Raw genomic sequence first — 13014 nt, forward strand, 5'->3', positions numbered from 1 at the left:
TCCTATTTACTACCCTTTCCTTTTCTTCTGAAAAATACCCTACAGTAGATTAAATAGACAACCAGATCCAAGGCCTGTATTCGATAAAAAAAATGGTCTGATAGTGGGATTTTTGACATATGGTCATTATCGAGCTATTTAATTAAGCCTGTTTTTTGGGGGGAGAAAAATGTCCCGTCTCAGGCGATAACACATTGGATCAAGGATAAGTGTCCCGGCCCATGTGTTATTGTGGCTCTGAGGGCTACTTATCGGAGATTATGCTTTGGGTGCCTCAGCATAATCTCCAATAAATGCCAGGTGTCGGGGCTAATTGAATAGCCCCTGGTGAATGTACTGCATCAGATCATTCTTACAACACACATAATAGTGATCTAATGCCGGCTGATTTGTCATGTCGTACATTTTCTAACCCTTTGTATACCTCTTTCCTATTGTGTTGCCCAACTCTCTGATATAGCTTTAAAATGTATGGATTGCACTTTGAAACACTGAGTTTATACAATAAAGTTACTTTGAGCAAATCTGTACCTGAACTGACCTCTTGGTTATTACATGCATCAAGGTTTCTGCTGTGTGGCTTGCTAGTGACCCAATTCTCAGATTCATTCTTACCGTCACAGAACGTGTGTCAGTCTGTGACATGTCAGTGATGAGCTTTGAACAAATCCCAAGAAGCCCAAGGTATTGCATTCACAATCAGGTTTGGCTCTTGATTATTTTCCATTATTTTCCCTATGACTACTTGTCCCACAGAATCACACTACACCTGTGCTCCTTTTTAGATTTGTATATTGGATGTCAAATCCTTTCAAGTGAACCTGCAACCTGAGAGATGGGCTTTTGGAAATCCATGATGTCATGTGAATGTGATCTACAGTATTAATTCTAGGGTGGGCAACTCAAGCTGCTGTGGAACTGTACATAAAACTGTGCATGGCATGCTGGGATGTGTAGTTCTGCAGAAGCTAAGGGGCCAAACGTTGACTAGCCATGTATTAGCTTTTCATACAAGTTGACTTTCTATGTTGTAGCAGTTTTTATTCTGTATCTATATTTTGTTGGTAATTACAATAGCTTTGTTTAGAAATTCTCATTAGGCTTCAGCAACTGCAATCACTCTTTGTTTGGCCAAAATTAGTGTCGTTTTATTAAAGCATAAAAATCTGCTACCGAAACAGAATTATAATAGAGATTCTAAATTCACAAAAACAAGGCTAAATTCTTATTTTGAAATGCAAACAATATATGCATTACTTTATGTGGGAAAGAAATAATGGAAACTACTGCATACAGAATTGTTTTTATGTATTAGCACCTTGTCAAAGTACAGAAACATTCCTCTGAAAACGCTATAAAATTGTAATTTTATGTAAACTAATTTAATATTTGTGTGCAGTTCTTTTTTTCTAGTGTTGTATGCTTTGTGGAATTGGGAGGGCATACATTTTAAATATTAAAATGCTATCACCTGAATTTAACCATAATTTGGCATATACATATGGAAAATTATTTTACAAATGAACCATGCAAATTCACTTGTAATTGGACGAAAATATTGAAATTCTCACCGATCCTATAAAATTAATGGTTTTTGATATTGACTTTCACTGCCATCCAGTGTATTAACAACTGTTGCCTTCTTGCCACCTTCAACTTGACCCACTAATATACCTGTTATTCCATCATCATGTTCAGCTTCACTACCTACAGTACTTTAAAAGCAACATTTTCATAAAATCTCCTCTCACCATATTCTTTACCCTGCACCCCCCCTTTCTTCCACTCATCAACCCACCCTTAGTTTTTCACTCAAACTACTGAGGAAAAAGTATTTCAGTTCCTCTCTTTCTCTTTTACTCAACCTAGCAACTCAATTCCTTTCACTTGTTTTGCTCATTCCCAGTGGTGCAAGTAGAAAAAATGTGTTACGGGTACTGTGTGCGCGCGCCAAATGCCCCAAATGCCACATGGGGCGTGGCCAATGAAAATGGGGGCGTGATACACATATGGGGGAGGGGCAGATACATGTATTATCAGTTATTTTTTATAATCAGTTATTTTTTATATAGCGCACACATATTCCGCAGCGCTTTACAGAGAATATTTAGCCATTCACATCAGTCCCTGCCCCAGTGGAGCTTACAATCTATATTCCCTATCACATGTAGACGCACACACATTCATGCTAGGGTTAATTTTGTTGGGAGCCAATTAACCTACCAGTATATTTTGGGATTGTGGGAGGAAACCGGAGTACCCGGAGGAAACCCACGCAAGTACGGGGAGAATATACAAACTCCACACAGTTAGGGCCATGGTGGGAATTGAACCCATGACCTCAGTGCTGTGAGGCAGAAATGCTAACCATTACACCATCCGTATGACCCCAATAGTGCCAGATACACGTTGCCCCACAGTGCCAGATATACATTGCCCCACAGTGCCAGATACACATTGACTAACAGTGCCAGATACACATTGCCCCACAGTGCCAGATACAGAAATGCCCCCAGAGTGCCAGATATACATTGCCTCGCAGTGTCAGATACACGTTGCCCCACAGTGCCATATATACATTGCCCCACAGTGCCAGAAACACATTGCCCCACAGTGCCAGATACACAAATGCTCCCACTGTGTCAGATATACATTGCCCCCCGTGCCAGATACAGAAATGCCCCTACAGTGCCAGATATGCCCCCAGTGCCAGATATCCCCCAGTGCCAGGTATACATGCCCCCCCAGTGCCAGATATCCCCCAGTGCCAGGTATACATGCCCCCCTGTGCCAATTATCCCCCAGTGCCAGGTATACATGCCCCCCTGTGCCAGATATCCCCCAGTGCCAGGTATATATGCCCCCCAGTGCCAGATATCCCCCAGTGCCAGGTATATATGCCCCCCAGTGCCAGATATCCCCCAGTGCCAGATAGAAATGCCCCCCCAGTGCCAGATATCCCCCAGTGCCTGATAGAAATGCCCCCCTAGTGCCAGATATCCCCCAGTGCCAGGTATAACATGCCCCCCCCCCCTTCCCTGCTCACCGCTGCCGCTGGCCGCTGCCGTCCTGTGTGAGGGAAGGAGAGCGCAGCCTGTGCCTCTCCTTCCCCTCAGTCTCCGGCGGGTGTCTCACAGTTTAATTCAGCGCCGATCCGTGAGCCAATCAGAGCTCGCACCGCGAGCTCTGATTGGCTCACGGATCAGCGCTGAATTAAACTATGACACCCGCCGGAGACTGTGGGGAAGGAGAGGCACAGGCTGCGCTCTCCTTCCCTCACATCAGCGGCGGTGCGAGGAGCGGCGGCCCGTCGGTGTGGGTACGGCGTACCCACGGCTAAATTCTTACGGGTACGCCGTACCCACCCGTACCCGCCCACTTGCACCACTGCGTCATTCCCCAAATGTGTGTCTGCCCATAGCTCATGTAAATTGTATTTTTCCACTTTCATTTTCCCTTCTGACACAACACAACTGCTCATCTTTCTATCTTTAAGAAATGATCTTGCCCCTTATCTTCCTCTCTAGCTACCACCCCATTTTCCTTCTGCCCTTTGCTTACAAACTTTTGCCTTATGTACTGCTGCCTGACCCACTTACTCCACGGTCATTCCTTCATCATTCCACACTAATTGTTAACTTCATGGCACTGAGAGTCCAGAGATGGGCTTGGAAGGAGGGCAGGGTGCCAGCTGCCTACCCGGGGCCGGTACAAATTTGGCATTCTGGGGTCACAAACAGCCTGAGGCAATGCACCAGGGAGACAGGCAAAGGATGTTCCCAGACAGTTCTGATTCTGGTGCAGGGTGTTACAGACTGCAGCCCAGGCTTTGGGGTCTAGACTTAAAGCTGCATGAGAGCAACCCGTGCTGGTCTGCGTTGGAGCTCATTAATACTTTGGCCCGGTACAATCACATTTGCAGTGTGATCCTGGGCTCTAATATCATGCCCAGATCACATTGCAAATACAATGAATAATAAATGGGCTCCTATAAATCTATAGTAAAAGGCTGGACCAGAGTAATGGAGTGTATAAGAAACATGGTCTCTCATCCACATCCTACTCACCAACTATACAAAATAAGCCATCTGTAAACACTACTGAATGCACTTCTAATAAGTATAAAAAATAAAAATAAAATAAAAATAAAGCAAAGCATGATAAATGCAAGTAAAAAAACAAACAAAAAAAAAAAATATATATATATATATATATATATATATATATATATAAAAAGTAATTAAAAAAAGTATTCCCAGTAATGTGACCCCTCCTGTCAGAGGCATTGGTCAGGGGTGCCAGGGACAGGACAGTGTGGATGGGAATCAAGGGAGGACGGAGATGTAGCTTGGGACACACAGGGAAACCGGTGCTTGCAAGTTATCCTTTGTTGCAGATGCCCAGCATTACATTGTGGTTCAGGAGCAGCAGAGGATCATAGGCAGGAGAGGCACCACTCCCCCTCCCTATGGCCCTGAGAGGAGGGGTGGGGAGAAGAGTGAAGAGGACCACCTCCACCTCCTTCTTAATGCCCCAAACTCGGCATCAGCTTACTATAATAAGTCAATCTGGACTGTCATTATATGTTTTCCTGATGATCTTGCCGGCTGTGGTCCCCTTCTTTACGGCGGGCTCTGGTGCATTGCATTGGCTGCACCGCCAGTAGTTCTGCCTCTGTCCCTCACTTATTTATTATGAATTATGGTGCTAAATGTTAAGTGTGCTCTGTTTATGCTTTTGGCTACTATAATGTCATGTAATGTTCTGTTTACTCTGTAATGCACTACTTCAATATGTACGCCTCTGCGGACCACTTGTGGCACCATATAAAGCAAAAAAAATAATAATAATAATACTGTGCTCCCCATGTGGTCAGTCATGGAAGTATTTAGAAGTTATTTTGCACATCAATACAGTTAATTCTGTATGATTTGCAAAGCATTGTAAACGCTATTTACCACATTTATAAGTAAGATACTGTAGCAGCAATACCTGAACCCATCTGCTATTTCAGAGAGAAATAAATAACAAATGAAATTTGATGTACTGTATGATGCAAATTAAGTATAATAAATCATTTTGTTTTCTATCTTTGAACCTTTTTTATGTTGTTTTTTTTGTCTGTAGAATCTGCCCAAGATACATACTTAGAAGGGAACCAAACTTCCAACTGTCTATGTGATTTTTTTTTACATGTAAACTGTTTTTTTTAAACTGTAGTTATAGACAGACTCAAAAATAACTGTTTATAAATAAGAAACAAATAAATAAAAAAATACACAAACGTGTATACTGTAGGAGGTACTAATCACAGAAAAAGAAAAGACTGATACAGTAAGTTAGAAAAGGTTAAATGTGAAAGGATTTAACTTAGAACTGTATTGTTACAGTCTCATAAAATACGGATCACAGAACAAGATTATAGTTTTAGATATTTCTTTCACTGCTTTAGAAGTATACTTTACACTAAGCCAGAAGGTAGAATGGCATCCTAAACAAGCTAAAATAAAGAGCAGGCAGATTTGAGCAATTCTGGATTTTCTGTACAATAATGTAATTGTTAAACAGTCAAGAACTGACAGTGGCTACTCTTAGTTTGACCTTACCCACAGCATTAAGGTGAGGACTACTATACACAGGTTTTCAGCGCCAATATTAACTCTATCAAAGGGTAAAATGCCCTCTTGTCTTAAAAACAGATGTTTTCACCAGGCTGTGCCTTATACATCAATAAAAGTGTTATTACCAGCAGTAAGTACCACTATAAAGGTTCCACTAACAGGGGATATAATTATCACCGTTGACAACCAAACCCTTTTGCTATGGCAACCATAATTTTTTTCAGCATAAGGGATTTTTACCCTTTAGCCCCTAAATCTCTATTGATTACTTAGTAAATATCAGCATAAAAAAAACCCCATTAAATAAATCACAATATAATTAAGGTACATTTAATTGATTTAATTTAATATCCCATGAGTGCATAATTTTGCAAAGCCATCAAGGTCCTTATCACTACAACAGTCGCACATAACATCCCTTTTTCTTATTCTGTAGATTAGGGCAATAAACAGGCATAGCTATCGAGAGCCGGCCCTAACCAATATGATGCCCTAGGCAAGATTTTGGCTGGTGCCCCCTAGCACCACCGCTAGGAAGTGAGCAAGCCCGACGTACAAGCAAAACGCGTCTTCCGTCCCGCTCGCCTGCCCTGCTGTCTGCTAACATGGACTGATCCCCCTGCCGCCTCCCGCAGCCCGCCCGTCTGAGTCGTCCCACATGGTCACACTCTCCAGGGAAACCGGATTCTGCATCGCGCTGGATTCCAGCCTCCGCTGTGACACACTATAGCGGTAATTAAAACTTTCCTGCACTTTACTTCAGAGACTACCACTAGGGGAGATTAACACCTATATATTTTTTTATCTTCATTTTGTAATTATCTACCAGCGGGGCACCATGTCTCCTTTATATCAATGAAAGTGATCCAAACTTGAGTATTTTACGTGTACAGTAAGTATGTCACAGGACCAACCTGTGGTAACAAAGTTCACATTTTGATTAGACATCTGTTCTCCTTGTTTATCTCTAGTATTTTGCAACTATATTTCATTGCAGTTTCAATTGGCATCTATTATACTTAGTAACAATATAAAATATCTTTTTTTATTTGTTTCTGTACCAATTGATACACTGTATTGTTTGTGCAACATTAGGAGTTCATTTAGGGGTGTTCATATGCAACACCAGGGGATCATTCACACTCAATCTTTCTGCTTGCGATTTATCTAGTCATTTTCTCTATCTGCTACAGTCCTTATAGCCACTAATTTGTAATCAAGCATCTTCTTTATTCTATCATTATAAACTACAGTCTTACTTGTAATCCCAGCAAGTTGCTTATGTGTGTTCACATATACTGGTACAATTTTACAGTATTCTGTGTATGCTAATATCAGGACCTTTTTCAGTACCAGTTTCAGACTCCCTCATCACCATTACTTTCCTGTATGTCTTTCCTATCTTTCTGGACTCTCACCAACAATTCAGAGTCTCCCATCTCTGTCTAACGCTGGCAGCAGATCCATCTATTCTCTTGCCTTTTCACTCCTCAGTTGCCACTTTTTTCATTTTTTCGTGAACTCTCATCAGTGACTCCAGAGCGTCAAAAATCATCTGCGTACCACTCTACTATCATATCACACTGGAAATGCCCGAATCCATCCGATCTTGGAAGCTAATCAGTGTCGGGCCGAATCAGTACTCAGGTAGGAGACTCCTGAGGAAGATCTGGTTTAGTAGAGTATTTTCATGAATACCATGTCCAGTGTTTAACACTGACAGCAGATTCACACTTTCCTATTTTTTCCACTATTATTCTTACTTACTCATCACCTTCTTCTGACAGCTCACATTGTCATTGTCTGACCGAACAGATGTCTTGAAATTATTGCGTAGGCTTAGGCGTGCTATATATCCTTTTGATCATCAAATTTGCTAAAATGATGTATTGTGATCAATCTGTGAACCTACTATATGCAGGATAATCCTCAATTAACTACTAAATCATGGCAGACAGCAGTCATTTGTAAATCAATACCAATCTTTATTGTTATTTTTGTTATCATTAATTTTGTTATCTTTAAACAATTAATCAAACTACTGATATATTTTACTAGGAATTTAATAAAACTTAATTATTTTATATCCTTTTCATGATTCATTACTTCTATTGACTTTTCTATGATACAAAGAGTGCACCCACAAAAGAGTCTTTTTCCTCTCCTTCTGTGTCTGTAAACCCTTACACATTATGCCAGCCCTTATTAATGCCCTTATACACATAATGACACACATAATGCCCCTTACCCATATGCCGCACATTATTAGTGCCTTTATACAAATAATGACACACATAGTGCCCATTACACATATGCCGCACATTATTAGTGCCCTTATACACATAATGACACATATAGTTTCTGGGGTGAGTCAACTGGCAGCTCTGCTAACGTCGGGTGCCTATTTTTTATGAAAGTGCATCTTATTTGCATTGTTATGTGGCTAGGACGCACAAGCAGTTTCTGCTGATTAAAATTATATGCTGCATGCCTATATACTGTGTGCGACACAGAATATAGGCATGTCGCATATCATTTTAATCAGCAGAAGTTGCTTGTGCCCCTAGGCATACCAGATGCCCTAGGCAATTGCCTAGTTTGCCAATGCCTAAGGCCGACACTGTAGCCATCCATCTAATAATAAAGTTGGGGGCGTACCATGCTGTCCTCGTAGGGTAAGCAGGAGAGGTGTACACACACTTATGTATTTACCTAACTAAGCCTTGCAACTATTATATGCCTACATACAATATACATGAGCACATTGGCTCAGCTGGCCATTAGTGAAATTTACAATATTAGCATATTTGCCACTGCATACGCCATATTGAGAGATCTCTCATGTCTCATGCCATCCCCTACCCCCTTACCCCTACACTAACCCAGCCTCACTTTCACTAGGTCCCTTCTCTCTGCCTGCCGCAGCAGGAGCCAATAGCGTGAGGGGGGAATGTGAGCCGGCTGCCGCTGCGCATATCTGACTCCAGGACAGATCATTCAAGTTCTTGTGGGAGCTCTCCTGGGAACTGTGGGAGCAGTGGTGCCTGCTGGGATTGCCAGCGTCACCAAGGTAGGGACGCTGGGAAGAGGAGATCCTATGAGAGCCGCGGATGGCCCCGCTGCCGAATCTGTGAATGATGCTAATGCCGCCGTTGCCAGCACTGCTAGGGCAGTAAGTGTCAATATGAATGGAGCTGAGACCTGAGCCTGTTACAGATTTTTAGCTGAATGTGAGCAAAAAATTTAGTGGTGAGGAAGGGGGAGGGGGGCTTTCACTTCTGTATTAGCCTAGGGCAGCCGGAACCCTTAATCAGGCCCTGGTTATATTACATATGCATGTCTGATGATGACTGTACATGTGCCCAGTGGAGAGTGCTGGGGGATCCAACTCCAAATGACTTCATAGCAGTAGCGGATCTTTCCACGGGCAAGTAGGACTATTGCCCGGGGCGCCGCCTTCCGGAGGGCGCCTCACCATGGCAAGATCCACTACTGCTGTGCCCCCAGCTGCCCGCTGTGTACCCCACTGGTCCCGCTGTGAAGGGAACTAGATGCTATGCGTCCAGTTTCTCTTCATGGAGAGGACCTTCGCTGTGCGGTGCGCGATGACGTCATCGCGCACCGCACAGCATTTCAGCGGCGCTACTCTACTGTACAGGGGGCGTAACTGACCACGCCCCCTGTATGAAGCCACGCCCTATTTCCCGCCCGGGGTGCAAAAAGGGCTAGAACCGGCCCTGCTCCATAGTTCCTAAGTTACAACAGTTAATCTGTAGATGGCATTCACTACACTGGCCAAGCTCCGGAATGCTTTTCATTCCTGAGCTTGGTAAACGTAACATTTAAGCAGCCTCTATAGCAGTGATGGCTAATCTTGACACTCCAGCTGTTGTTGAACTACACATCCCAGCGTGCCCTGCATCAGTTTTAGCATGGCAAAATAACAAAACTGTAGCAGGGCATGCTGGGATATGTAGTTCAACAACAGCTGGAGTGTGAAGGTCAGCCATCACTGCTCTATAGAATCCTATAGGTGTTGCTTTTTAATATTTGTGGGTAGTCCCTACAATGAGAGGGATTTTTTTGTGGGTGTGTTTTCTTTTCTTTCTTTTTTTTTTTTTTTTTTGGGGGGGGGGGGGTATCCCACAAGTAGTCTGTGATACATAACATATGCCCTTAAATGACCATATATAACATGCTTTATAGAAGAAAAATGATATATGATGTATTGCCCAAAATCAATAAATAAATGTATCCATATTTTAAATAATGCAATTCCGTCTTGTGAATAATTATATTTATTTTCTTAATTACTGAGCTGCAAAATAATTTGTATATAAACTTTGTATTTGGTTTTACATTTTTCTAGTACAGCATCTTAAAATATAATTACATTAGTGGTTGCTAAAAGAAACTGCATATGTCTTGATGAAAGACTATATTGTATATGACTAAGTAGAATGGTAATCTTAATAAAAAAAATAGTTTTACCTAAATTTTAGTGTGAACAGTAAACATGATCAGCCTTTATTTCTATTGAGAAATAAGACGTGTGGGAACTTTTTATCCTAAAGCCTGCCTAGAGAGTTATTTGCCTGCATGGACTCTAGATGGAGCTGCCATACAAGAACAGTCCATTACAGCAACTGAGAAACAGAAACACAATGTAGAAACGTAGTAGAGACGTGCGGTGGGGTGAGGTAGAATCTCAGGTCTACCATTTCTCTTGCAAAGATCATTGTCTCAGATGCAGGCTGGGATGGGGATATGTCACAAGCATTTGCAAATATTTATAAATGCACAGATAAATGTTTAACAAAGAATAATTTGACACAAACTCATTTATTTAACAAATGTTGCAATTTTACATTATGTAGTAGTATCAGTAACTCTTTCAGCCCTGTTTGAAACTTTGTATCAGAAAATACTATATAAAGTGATCAAAAGGAGCAAATAATAGTATAAATTAATAAACAAATGTCATATTATTCACATATTTAGTAAATTTAAGGTTAAATATCATGGGTATAAAAAAATGTATTCAGTAGTGAATCAACTGATTAGTCAGTAAGCGGTGTCATGGAATTTAAACAACAGGAGGCAGAACCGATAATGTGGATTCAGTATTCTTAATACTATGAGCCTTGGATTACTTTATGAGTGAGTGACAGTTGGCAGTCTGTCTTAGTTGGTGATGCACATTTGGGATGTTCCATAACCAGCCCTAAGGTTAGCTCCTAAAAAGTTTTACTTTCCATACTTCTCTGGCATATGACACTTGGGTATTTGTATGTCATCTTAGCTCTAGCTGAAAAGGATAATTTGCTCTTAGATATGTGTTTTGACATTGTGAAGACGTTGTGACACGCTGTATTTGTTTTGATGCTGAGAAAAAGGAATATCACTGGATAATCTGATGTTACAGTATATTTCACTGAAGAACTCTGAGCTCCTTTTCATCTGCAGCATTTAAAGTGCACATTATTGCAAGCTGTCAATGGTGTAGCATTAAGACCAGTATTGTGGAGAGTCATGTGCTTCAGAATCAGAAGCCATCATTAGCCTGGCAGGCTAACAGCAATACCATACTGCAATGACAGAACAAGGCTTATTTGATGAACAACAACATGCTCTGAAGATTTCTGTTTCAAATCCTACAATTTTGACAATACAAAGGTCAAACCATGGTCCATAGCTGTCCGTGAGGGTTTTAACTGCCAAAAATAAGTGGACCATGCAATCAATTTTGGATTACTGCAGGTATGCCATAGCCAGATTAAGGGGGGGATGCAGGGCATACTGTACCCCGGGCTCCCTTTGTCAGGGGGCCCCCCGGCCAGAGCACACTGATATAACTAGCTTTCCCTTTTTATGCAGCAGCAGAAACAGGAAGCCAGAATGTGAGCAGGACAGAGTGCAGTGAAGGCAGAGACACAGGAGTATCAGATTTCATGAACAGAGCTTCCCAACCAGAGGAGAGAGAGGAGGGTGGAGAGAGATATAAGTGACACAGGGTGGGTCACTTACAGCTCTCTCCACACCTAGGTGTCTGAGTCCTGTGTAACTTCTTATCTAATGAGGGTCTAGAGAGACAACACACACACACACACACACACACACACACACACACACACACACACACACACACACAGTCCCCCTGAGTCCGGTCCCAATGTGTAAGTAGTACAGAGGCTGCCACTGTTGTTGCATGTGACAAGATAAATTATAGATTTTATTTTTCTATGTTTATTTTAAGGTTGTTTAAGTTGTCTGAGTTCCACTACAAGAACATTTTATAAAATAGTTGTTTTTCTAATAGAGATGTGCGGCGTGCACTTTTCGTGTTTTTTGTTTTTGATCTGGATCCCCACTCGTGTTTTGGATCTGGAATGGTTTTGTCAAAAACAACCCTTTTCGGGTTTTGGTTTTGGATCTGGATGATTTAAAAAAAAAAAAACAGGTAAAATCACAGAATTTGGGAGCAATTTTGATCCTACAGTATTATTAACCTCAATAACATTCATTTCCAGTCTATTCTGAACACCACACACCTCACAATATTGTTTTTAGGCCAAAAGGTTGCATCGAGGTCACTAGATGACTAAGCTAAGCGACCCAAGTGGGCGGCACAAACACCTGACCCATCTAGGAGTGGCACTGCAGTGGCAGACAGGATGGCACTTTTAAAAACAGCACATCATGCAAAGAAGAAAAAGAGGTGCAATGAGGTAGCTGGATGACTAAGCTAAGTGACCCAAGTGTGCGGCACAAACACCTGGCCCATCTAGGAGTGGCACTGCAGTGTCAAACAGGATGGCACTTTTAAAAACTAGGCCCCAAAGAGCACAAAATGCAAAGAAGAAAAAGAGGTGCTATGAGGTAGCTGGATGACTAAGCTAAGTGACCCAAGTGGGCGGTACAAACACCTGGCCCATCTAGGAGTGTCACTGCAGATGGCAGTTTAAAAAACTAGGCCCCGAAGAGCACATAATGCAGGGAAGAAAAAGAGGTGCAAGATGGAATTGTCCTTGGGCCCTCCCACCCACCCTAATATATAAATAGGACATGCACATAGGGGTTGTATAAATAGGACATGCACACTTTAACAAACCAATCATTTCAGCAACACGATTTGTTTGTTTTGGGCCCCACCAAAAAAGGAGCAATTAATCTCTCCTTGCAAAAACTGGCTCTACAGTGGCAAGATGTCATCCTCATCCTCAGATCCCCCCCTTCAGTGTTTACATCCTCATCCTCACAGAGAAATAATATTCAAAGAAGCAAAACCACATAATTTACGCTATTACCCAAAGTTTCTGAACTTGACAATGACTTAAGATAAATGTGCTGCGGGTGACGTATAAGGGAGGATGTTCCAAGGTGGTTAACGTCC

At 41.8% G+C, this 13014-nt stretch overlaps 1 pseudogene; it reads left to right on the plus strand.

Annotated features, from left to right (window-relative positions):
* Positions 1 to 7186: 7186 nt before the first annotated feature.
* LOC134945415 (5S ribosomal RNA) lies at positions 7187 to 7305 on the plus strand (annotated as a pseudogene).
* Positions 7306 to 13014: the final 5709 nt, after the last annotated feature.

Source organism: Pseudophryne corroboree, chromosome 1, assembly GCF_028390025.1.
Source record: "Pseudophryne corroboree isolate aPseCor3 chromosome 1, aPseCor3.hap2, whole genome shotgun sequence".
Taxonomy (NCBI): domain Eukaryota; kingdom Metazoa; phylum Chordata; class Amphibia; order Anura; family Myobatrachidae; genus Pseudophryne; species Pseudophryne corroboree.